This window comes from Dromaius novaehollandiae, chromosome 1 (assembly GCF_036370855.1).
Source record: "Dromaius novaehollandiae isolate bDroNov1 chromosome 1, bDroNov1.hap1, whole genome shotgun sequence".
Taxonomy (NCBI): domain Eukaryota; kingdom Metazoa; phylum Chordata; class Aves; order Casuariiformes; family Dromaiidae; genus Dromaius; species Dromaius novaehollandiae.
The window spans coordinates 141,920,104-141,931,578 of record NC_088098.1 but is presented as its reverse complement, the minus strand read 5'-3'; positions in this window follow the sequence as shown (position 1 = coordinate 141,931,578).

Genomic DNA, 11,475 nt, shown 5'->3' with positions numbered 1-11,475 from the left:
AGAATGCACTTGTGTGTAAGTCATGGCACATGTGGGTCCATTAATATTATTTTATGGGTGATAGCATTTCTTTGGCATGACATTTGGTTCTTTATCTGTTTACTATGAACATCATTGTTTACTGCTTCTGTACAATCCACAGAGTGAATTGAGTAAATTGTTAGTTCATTTATCTTGGACTTCTTTATGCTTTATTCTGCTTTAAAAATAGAAAGTTCATTTCTATATATATATATAGAGAGAGATGGATACATATATATATATAAAAAAATATTTTTAAAAAACTGAAGTCACTCTGATTTCATATTTTTCATAGATAACCAGGTTTTATTTCTGGAAAAATATACTGAAGATTTCAATATTAATACAATTCAGTGAAAAAAATATAGTATAATAAAAATTCAGTCATTTTTTTCATTTCCCCCCTTCCCTCAAAATTTCCTTAAATATTGGAGGAAATTCTTACAGACAGTTATATGTGAATTATATGTGAATTAAATCTAAATGGTGAAATGTGCACACTGAGCAAAGCGGGAATATATTAAAGTTTAAAGTGACATTTAATTTACATTTTGTTAAATCTTATTTTTGTTATTTCAAGTATGTGTCACATCATTTTACTCTAAATAAGAAAAAAAACAGAATTATGAATATGTACCTAAGTAAGAGTTTGGAGAGGTCAGGATATCACTGATAAAAGAGGTGATTCAAATTATCAAATAAGGTATCAATGCAGTGTAACATTAAACATACGTAGGAAACCATTGATGAGGTAACCAAAAATAAGTTATGCTATCACTGGAGTAAATTATTCTTTGATATCAACTGAGTAATTTGAGCAGCTCCCTCAAGAAGGAGAATTTTTCCTGGGGCTTCACTTTCTGAATGTGGTATTTCTCTACTACTTTATCTAACGAAGTGCTAGTGAGACTGAGAACTGTTTGGTAATCATCAACATTCTCCCCAATCTTCAGTGACAAATTATGATTCCAACTATTACATGACTTAAAACTAGAGATTTAGTACAAATACCACTTCTAATGACATTTTTTAATAAACAATTTGACTGTCAAATGTGTTTTAGACAGATTCAAATGAGTCTTGCAAATATATTATAAATATAGTCTTAACTGTAACTTTTTGCTATGGATGAACTAAAATTAGAATATATATGAATAAGGCATGAGCAACTTCTTTTTTCAGCTTCTAACAGAGAAGAAAAACATACAGAAAAGACCTCATTTTAGCAAAAACAGAGCAACTGCTACACATTTGTCTTATTCTGGAGAGTATGAATATCATTCTGGATTCAGCAATGTTGAAGTCGGTGAAAATTTTGCAATTGCTTTTAGACAGAGTTGACTCAGACCAATATGTTCATCTGTGATTAAAGAACTAGTGGAACTAAGGCTTTGCAGAAGTACACATAGTGCTTTCCAAAGTCATAGGCACCTAATTCTCATGGACTTTATGTCTAAATGTTATTAGCTCATTTGACCATGAATGAGGAAATCTATTATGACAGCTGAGTGAACAAGGAAAACACTTTCCACAGCATTTCATTTGATTTCAAGAGCAAATTTTGATGTGGTAGCTGCTTTCAGACTTTTCATTTTAATAAACTAATTCCCAAGTACATATCTAAATATAATATTAAAACAAACAAACAAACAAACATATTTTCAAAGTAGCTCAATTGAAGGAACTATGGCTTTCATCCTCTTGAGGAGCTAGGGGGCAATTTTCCCAACTACAGGTTGTGGCCAAAAGAACCCTTGACAGGGCATCACTGGGCTCTCGCCATGTCCTCATGGCATAAGGTGCCTCTTCATACTAGGGACTGTTATTCAGTCATTTCTCCCTGGTATAGTGACAGTACTTTTCCACCATCTGTTAAACCTCCTACTCTTGAGAATGCCTGTCCAGCTAGCCGAAATGAGAGGAGTGACTGCAGGTGCACAAGTCAATGAAGATTTCTCCCAGAAGTGGCCAAGGGAGGAAAGGATTGTCTTTACCCTTCACAGACCATGGCCTGGCCCTGGGCCAAGGAGGGCCTGAGGACCAATCTAGTGCAGATCGCTTGACATGGGAGGTGGCAGGACAGTGAGGAAGCCAGGGCAAACAAGTCAGGAATATTGCACCCCAAATGCTTGTGGCTGCACTCCTAAGTCTAGATTAATGCTCTATCCTACCCACACACAGCTGCCTGGGTTCAGGCTAGGAAGGGCACCGGCATGTGTGTGTGTGAAGGAGGTGGAAGAGGGGCAGAGTAGTAAATTAATAGTCAGGTTTGTGTAGTCCAGTGAGTGGAACACATTGCAAAATCCTGGATATTGTTTTTTTTGTTGTCAGAAGACTTTTGTTTAATAACTGGTGACACAATGAAATACAGTACAGGAAGCAGGAACCAGAAATTTACCCTACCTTCCACAACTAATTATTAGAAAGGAAAAAGTGCTTATTTGAAATAGGAATGCTGATTTTATTATTCTGATTGGAACTCAGAATGAGAGGCCAAAAGAAGGAATAAAGTGTGTACTAGAATAGCTGACTTACAGTAGTGTACTACCAAGCCATTAGGAGTTACTATAACATTTCATGGGTTGAGAAAAAATGGATTGTGATGACAAAGACACATTAAGGTCATCTTCTGTATGTTCAGAAGACAAACCATGAATAGAACACAGTAGCTTATTTTCTAAAATGACCAAAACAAACTACTTTTTCATCTTCTGGTTGCAGTTACTCACCTTTTCCATGGAAAATTCAGACTGCTCAACTGTAGATTCAACCTTACTCACAGGCCACTATGGCCCACTTCACCAGAAGAGATGAAAAGAAAGAATTAAAAAGGTCTATATGTTCCTGCACTATTCCTTCAGAGGTATGTATCGGTAATCTAGAGAATGGCAGAACTGACTTGGCTATATCAGTTACAGTGCAGGAATGCATGCATTTTGCACAACATTATTATGCGCAGCTTCTCACAATATCTGCATGTCACCAGCATCTGCTGCCCATTGCTGATTTTCTCATTAGGTACACATTATAGATACTTCTAATAAAGAAATTACATAGTTGTGTCTCGTATTTTTACAACGGTTGTATAAATGTAGGAGAAAGAATCCATTGGTTATCTGTTGCTATTCTATTTATTTCTAGTCTTCTGTCCTTGTCTTAGTTGCACACACATTTTTCTAATAGTTATCCTTCATTCTCTTGTTCATCCTTCATCTATTTCATTCTTCTGTTTTGTCACATATGCCCATTACCTCACCCTTGTAAATGTAAACCCTGCTTTCACCTGTTCAGAGTTTTATATAATCCTTTTATATTTTTATTCCCTTCACCAACACAACCCTTTCTTTTTCATTGTGAAATCTCAACACAAATGCTAAGCTTGCAGAACACTGCTTCTAAGATACTTGCTACAGACAGCCCGAGATTATAGCTTCCATTTTTAATTCCTCTCCCAAAAGTGCCTGGAGTCATTTCAATTCCTGTTGGTAGAACAAACCACTACAAAGCTGATACATGGAGTATGAAATTCATAGATAAAGACCACTGGCCTGCCCAGCCTGTTCTGCTGAAGATGAGGCACACTGGGACTTCCCTCCTAGATAGAGCTGATGCTTTGTTGGATCACTCTTTTTTGCCTGGTGTCACAGAAAGCCACAACAGCCATAATGATATGAAACGATCCAGATGTTGGTGCAGTTCTTGTTCTGCTTTGCATACATACATATATATATATATATATACACACACATGTATTGCATGCCTCCAGACTTGAATGGTGCAACTTACTGTTCCAGAGAGGTGTAAATATGATTTTTAATGTTCCGTGAGTATAGGAATTTCAGTGTTTACAATAGTCTGAAAAAATATTAGACAGTCATTCTGTCATCATTATTATTAAAAGTTAATTATTTCCCTACACACCCAATCAATATTGCCCTCTAAATTTCTCCAACAACTTTCTCTCTGGTTTCATACCTTCCAGTCCATAGTCTTTTTTCTTTTCTGTTCCATCACCTCTTTCTCCCAGTACAGTTCCATACTTAATCTGCTCCTACCTCCACCACAGCTGCCTTATCTTCCTGCGTTTCACTCCCCTTGTAAGACTTTCCTGTCTACCTTTTCTTCTTGATAACTGAAGGACTGCAGAGTGACAGAATTACAGAGCGACCCTCCATATTTTCTATCCCATCACTCCTCATTCCTAGACCCGATATTGCTAGGATACATACAGCCAAAATCAGAAAGCTAGCTCTTCTTTCACAGATATGGATATCTCGAAAGATGGTTGCAGTTGCTCTAGGATGGAGCAGTCCTGAGCTGCTGAATGCTTTCCAGTCTTCCTCCTTATTGCCAGCCTGAGTAGCTGCAGGAGCCTGAGAGAAGGAGCTCTGCTTGCTGTTGTACTAATCTTGATCATTTATAAACAAGGATGTAGGGCACTGACGAAAGCAATCAGTAAGAGGGGTTTTCCTAAACCAATAAGACTGTTATCCTAGTACCTGTATTTCCTAAACCTGCAAATCACTGTGCCTGAAGCTTGAAAGTATCAGCTGTTTGAGGGTGCAGATCATCTGAATTATTGATATTAAGTGCCATGGAAAAAGCTATTAATAAAGAGAGAGAACTGAAGAATATCTTAATTTTCCAAATGCTTCAACAGCAATAAAACCATGCTCTTTCTGGCAACATACATTTCAGGAGCTCTATTGAGACTACATTACAATTTCCAGTTTGTAATCTCCACTCTGAGCTTACGAGGACTCCGTTTCAACAGTTTCCTTTAAAACAAGCTTTTTATTTCCTTTCCCTTTATAATGATTAAAAGGTAATGGGTTTCAAACATTTCAGGTTGTTTTATTTTGTCATAGGGCTTTGGGTTATGAAAAGCAGACCAAAAAAAATTCTGTCAATATCCAAATATAGAAGTTCCAATTTTCTTGGAATACGTGAAAATACCTCAATAGGTTATTTTTTCTTCTAATCAACTAAATATCATTTAGTTTCGTTATAGATTTGTTTTTCTTTTATAGGTGAGTCACAAATATTTGTGTTTCTTATTCTCCTATGGCTAATGTATTTGTTGGGGCTACAAATGTGATATCCCAAAAATGTTTAAAAAACTGCAGAAAACAGGTATCTCCACAGCATAAATAGTTTGCCATTTGAGGGACCAATAGTCAGTGGAATAAAATACAATAGTTCTCATGATTTCAGCTTCTACTTTGTTATTTCAATGCTACACACTTTTCATATATTTCCTGCACTGAGCAACCTTTCTTATTTTTACAGATCATCTTGCCTGGTTCCTATCTTGATTTATTTTCCATTATCACTTCTTGTTTTATTTATTTAATCTTGAATCAGTTTTGAGAAAATTATTCTGATTAAAACATCATATTAAACAATTTTGTTTATGCATGTGAGATTCAGACATTCAGAAACACATAATGATTAAATTAGTATAATTCAACTGTCCAGTAAGGAAAAGAACACTATTTTCCTCAGATCTGAAGATATCCCTGTTCTGTTTTGTTGTGTTATTTGAAGTCACTCAATGCAAATTGCATTTTTGGCCAATTTAATCTTAAAATTTTGCATGGAAAGATGGAATTTCTGAGATGACAACCCATATTGTATTCCACTTAATCAAGATCTTTTTATGTGCTGACTTCCTTATTCATAACTGCATTTACAAGCTCAATATAGCTATGACACTATAGGATAAAATTCCTTTTCATATTAAATACCAATGGATTTTTTTTAATTCACGTTTATTTCAACAGGAGTGTAAGACATGACAACTATATGTAATTAGCTATAATACTTTGATTCTTTAGACTTGTAGATGGTTTTATAGAAGTTCTTTGTTTTAAAGATTTCAGATGCATAGAAAGGCTTAAAAGCCTTTACAAGTTTAAGCTAATGATTATTCAGTGAATAAAAAGGGAAGAAAAAAGAGAAATAAAGTGAGACTTAAACTGCCATATTTACAAACTTTCAATTTAATCAAATTTAACATACTCAAAATAGAGAATCTATTTTAAAATTATTCTGTTAATTCGTACTTCTAATGACAGTAGAAAGCATGTCTTTAGACTACTGAGTACCACATGTGCTGTGGATCAGATTCAGCATTAAGTGCAGATGTTTTTCTCTAATAGGATGCCTTCAGTAATTTTTTTCTTTGTATTTTTGTATATTTGTATTTAAAGATTTTTTTTTAACAGAGGCTGTTGCAAGTTAACTTGTGGATTGAAAAAGATCTATGTTCCTACAAGTCTTTAAATTGAGAAAATCTCAAAGTTAATGCTTTGCAGTATATTATGAGATATACCAAGAGCTCCTTTGTTTGATCTGATCTCAGAATTGTCATGGAAGTATGGAAAGCATATGTTTTCCTGTGTCCAGTTCTTAGTTAACAGCAAGGCTTGTAACAGGAATATGTAAAACTAAAGTGATAAAAAGCCCATCTTTGAAACTGGAATCCTCACTATATCAGGAACAGAAAAGAAACCATAATACATACTTAGCAGTTCCTTTTGCAGAGTGGAGTGACAAATCTGTTGTCCATGGTTGCAACAGTTACTCTTCTACTCAGAAGATTTAAGCAGGGAAGAACTGTGGAGCCACACACTGAAATTCATAATTCACTCCCCCCAGATCTAGTAATGAAAAGAATTAGCAGAGTGAATAAAATAATATTTGCAAGAAATTTATGCTAGGTAGGGCCTATAATACATAATGCCAAAGCATTAAAATAAAATTAGGCTTTCAAAAACAAAAAAGATCACCTTAAAGCTGTGATGGTTTCTTTTTCTTTCTTTTTCTTTTCTTTTCTTTTTTTTTTTTTTTTTTTTTTTGATGCGCATGTCCACTCCCAACACCCTCAGATGGCTGGCTGTTTAAGTTAGTGTTAAGAACATGTAACAAAATATGTAAGTGGCATGTTTTGCCACTAATATATTTAGCAGCAGATTTCAGGTTCTAAAAGTAGACAAGGAATAAATTCCAGTTCATGGCTGAATCCTTAAACCACCAGGAGCAAAATTAGATTTGTTTTTAGATTTGTGCCTGTTTTATTTAAAGAAAAAGGGAAAAGAAATATCCTTTTGTCAGAATAATCTACCATGTGAAGTCAACAGTGGGACCTGCCCTTTCCCTTTTTCATAGGGCTGAGCAGGATTTCAAAACAAGTAAGTGTTTTGTAAATGGTCTTAGGACTTGGAGGCTGAGGAAGCATTTAGGGGTGGAAATCAAAGTCACTGCACCATGAACTGAACACAGGCAGCAGGATGAATTAGCCTTGATGTGGTGGGAAAACCTCTCCTGTTATGCCTGCAGGCCATATTGCTAAGTTGTTAGATTGTTAAATAAAGGGCACAAGGACTGATGCCAGGATCATGGGGAAGTGCCAGAGAATGGTTTGCATCCACAAAACTCCCTGAGTTGCTTGGAGGCGTGGGCAGCATTCCTGCACTGTAGCTTTCAGTATATAGCTTCACGCAAAAAAATCCAGTTCACATGCTCCAAGACCACTTGTAATGCAAACCAAAGCTTAGTTTGTGAGGATTTTGATACATAAGGACTGGGAGGGTTGCTTCAAAAATAAAGTCTTGATCCAAACAAAGATACTAATGTAAATACTCCCTGGCAGTTCAAATTTACTTCTTTTTCCTGTGCCCTATTTATTTCCTGAATTTTTATTTTCAACATTACATGCTTTCTGGTTCTTCTCTCTTCCTGGTTTCTTTTACACTTTTCTTCTTCTGCACTCCCTCTGAGCTCAGTCAATACAGGTTCAGATCACTTTGAAGTTCCTCCTCCCGTGTCCTTCATTAACAAACCCTTTCTCCTGCAGCTCCTGCTATCCTCCTGCCTCAATTTTGTCCACTCTGCATCACTCACTTTTATCCTATTTCTGTAACCTCATTTTTCACAGATGAATGAGATTCATTCCCTTTCTCTGAGGTACAACTGAGGACTAGATGCTGTGACAGAATTACGACAGCTGAGGAGTTATTTTCACCAACTGTGTGAAAATAAACAAGCTAAGTTACCCTCTCACCTTCCCCTCACTTACACTGGTGTGTGTCTTCTGAAGAAAGCCTGTGTATAACTCTGGAAAAAAATGTGTGTAAAAGGATCAGTCCCAAAATATCTGTGAAATGCACCTCTGTATTTTAAATTCTGCGACTCATAACTAATTGAAAATAATTTTTATATTCTAACATTGGAATCTGGCAACGAGGCAGCAAATAACAGCCATATATATATATATATGTGATGATTTTATCTGTACATGAAGTTTACCTATTTTAATCAATTTGCATTTGTCTTTTAACTTTTTAAAGGAAAAGAATATATATAGTATTAACAAATATCAGGTTGGATGAGACTCCACTCCATCAAGAAGAAAAGTGCTATTATCCTTTATATTTGATTTATTTTCATTATAGCTGAAAAAAGAATACAGAAAGTAATAATCAGCCATCTGCTTCAGACTAAAGCACCATTCTCCCTATTCAGAAGGTATCATGAGAAAATATGAAAGAATCGATTAACAATGAAAAAGATCAGTATGAATTTGAGAGTTGTAAAAGGCTGTATGCCACCGTGCCTCTTAAACAACTTTACTGTCTCCTTCAGGCAATCATTGAGTTGACTAAAATGTGTTAATTGTCCTGTGTTTTTTTTTTTCTTTTTTTAAGGAAAGTATTGACAATGACAACAGTAAAGCTCCATACATTCAGAATGTATAGAACCCTAAACTGTGCAGAAAGGCATCAAGTCCAAAGATTTCCAGGTGACAAATAATGATGAGATCAGATCTAGAGTTCAAAACAGAGAAGGATGGTTAGTTTAGTCTAAATGTAGAAATCTGTCCTATAAAGGACAGATGTAAGGGTAAAATGAGAGCACATAAGGACAGATATAAGGAAAGGACAACTATAAAGATAAATACTAAAAAGCATTTATCTGTTCCTCCAGGCTTACCTGAAACCTCCAGATTTTTAAGTGTGATATCCTAGATCCATAAGGATGTATAGAAATTGTTGCAGTTGTTAAACTTCAGTGAACTTACTAACAAGTGACCTGCACTTTCTGTTTTGTTTTCAGCATTCTCTCTCACATGGTACTTAATAAAAAAGATTTTTCTGTTTCTTATGGCTCACCTATTAGTAAACCGCTGAAGTGCCACGAAAGTTGACCAAAACTAACGCCACAGAGGTCTGTCCATTTGGTGAGATATTATCACCTTCTTGAACAATTATTTTTTTGTTTTTAATCCATGTTAGTGCCTAGATATATGACAGCATTCTGGACGTATCTCAAGAAGCACACATCTAGCAGAGGCTTTGCACCACCTAATTCCAGACATTTCTTGAATGTGCATAGGTTAAATAGAAGTCTACATTCTCTGTCAGCCTATGGAAGAAGCAACTGCCCTCCATAGGAAAATTCGTCACACATAAGAACTGGATGACCTTTTGACAATGGGAGCTGAAGAAGACCAGGTTCCCAACACAGGTCTTGGCTGTCCAAAGTTCTGGCTATTAGTGATGTCTTTGGTTCTCTTCAGCTGTGTGCTGCACGTCTGAGTGCTGCTGGCAGTTATTCCATGTGTCCTTGACATACATGATCTCATATCCCATAGGCTCAGCAGGAACAGCAGGAATTTCATACTTACTATTTATCGAAGCAGCAAGACAGAGTCGCTGCAAATGAAATACTACATTCTAACCACGTGCACATACACTTGATAATCTGTCCTAGTGCCTCCATCAAACTTAAGTGTCCACTTTGAAAATATAATGACATATCTGCAGTTAGATCACAAGATTCTAACAACTCTGAGCATCCCTTCTCTTGAACATGTTGGAGATTTTATTTTTGGTGATGGCATTTTTATTTGATGATTTTTTACTCACATTCTTACTGACTTTCCACTAATTTAATGGTGCAGAATCTACAGTCAGGGGATCAGCTTAGAATGTTTTGAAGAAGCCCGTTAGAACTGGGAAGAGAGAGGTGTTAAAGCCTCACAAACCAACTCCACAGGCGACCATTGTCCCATCTCCAGTAACTCCCTCCCTGACCAGTGCTCCCCAATTGCTTCCATTGCCTTTTTTGCAACTGCCTCCTGAGAACAGAGTAAGGAGCTTGGCTGGCTCTTGTCTGACTGTCCCTTAGTCCTGGGGAAAGCTGGCAGCACATGGCTCCTGATCCCCTGCTTCCTCCTGACTGTCCACCACCCAGAAAAGGAAAAAGTCTTGTAATCAGCAACCAATGCTATTCCTTGTTTCTCAGCCCCAGCTCCAGCTTAGAGAAACCTTTAACATATAACATCTTTTTGAGGGATGAAGGGCCAGTGTTTCCTGGACCACAGCATATTTCAGTGCCCTTCCCTCTCCACACCTCTGCACCAGGAAAATGAGGAGAAAAGCAGACGACTTCGGTCATTTCCCCACGCAAGTGCACATTTCACTTTGCTGTATTATTGACCATGGCAGCACCATTGCCTGGCTAAAGTAGGACATCTTGGGATCTAATTTTATACTTCTTAATATCCAGATGAGCAGAAGAGATTATGTTCAACATTTCTAAATCCATATGGTATAGCATTATGACATAATGTCTTTGTTCAAAATCCCATTATAATCTCATTATATGCAGAGATTTCATTTGACTAGTCCATGCAAAAATGTGTCCTTTGAGATGCTCCTTCATTTTTCTATTGGTCCTTCACTCAGAACATATCTATTGTGTTATTTTAAGGTCAGGTCATTTCAAACTTCTACTTGTCAAATTCATTTAGATTGTATTTGACTCCTACTTATTTTAAACTCTTCTTCCTGCAGTTTCTCTGCTGCTGTTTGCAGGCATTCTTGAAACCACAAACTCCATTAAAAATACTTTTGCAATATCATCTTAATATCTTGAAATCCAAAAAATTGCACTATAGCTTCTAAAGTGAAATATCTGGTGGCTGAAGCGTATTAAGTACTCATGAAGCTGTTCTCTGTCAGTCTGCACATTGTTGTCTTTACAAAGTAACCACCAATGCAGGATACAAGAGGATGATCTTCAGCCCTTGCAGTTACCTCAGGTCTGGTTTACTCTTGACACCACGTAATGAAATTTCTATACACCAAAACGGTAATTGTATTTTTTTTTCCTAGATAAATGACATAAGCCTCTTCATAAAGTGGGAGCTACTGTCCACTGATCATACATGAATTCTCGTCACACAGGGGTGTGTCTGCTGTTTGGTTGCTCTGATGGGAGAACTTTTATGCAAGTTTAAGAAATATGAAAGGCTTAGAAAGGCTTTTACATTTTGGTGATACAGCTTAACTAGTTGTAGCTAAACAAGACTTGAGAACAATGTCTTTTTAGGGTTTGAGAAGTCTTGCTGTGCAATATGATAACAGTCTACTTTAATTTATTCTTGAT